Source organism: Nematolebias whitei, chromosome 17 (assembly GCF_014905685.2).
Source record: "Nematolebias whitei isolate Nwh7 chromosome 17, NemWhi1, whole genome shotgun sequence".
Taxonomy (NCBI): Eukaryota; Metazoa; Chordata; class Actinopteri; order Cyprinodontiformes; family Rivulidae; genus Nematolebias; species Nematolebias whitei.
In genome coordinates, this window is record NC_056514.1 from 3,707,460 (window position 1) to 3,707,884 (window position 425).

At 12.9% G+C, this 425-nt stretch overlaps 1 protein-coding gene across 1 annotated transcript in view; it reads right to left on the bottom strand.

Annotated features, from left to right (window-relative positions):
* LOC119424082 (hematopoietically-expressed homeobox protein Hhex) overlaps positions 1–425 on the bottom strand; it is a 12,008-nt gene that overhangs the window by 7,012 nt on the left and 4,571 nt on the right. The window lies entirely within an intron of this gene.

Sequence of the window (425 nt, forward strand, 5' to 3'; positions counted from 1 at the left end):
CATTTATTTAATCATTTATTTATTGTCATTTATTTAATCATTTATTTGTTGTCATTTATTTAATAATTTATTTATTGTCATTTATTTAATCATTTATTTATTGTCATTTATTCAATCATTTATTTATTGTCATTTATTTAATAATGTATTTATTGTCATTTATTTAATCATTTATTTATTGTCATTTATTTAATCATTTATTTATTGTCATTTATTTAACAATGTATTTATTGTCATTTATTTAATCATTTATTTATTGTCATTTATTTAATAATGTATTTATTGTCATTTATTTAATCATTTATTTATTGTCATTTACTGTATTTAATCATTTATTTATTGTCATTTATTTAGTCATTTATTTATTGTCATTTATTCAATCATTTATTTATTGTCATTTATTTAATCATTTATTTATTGTCATT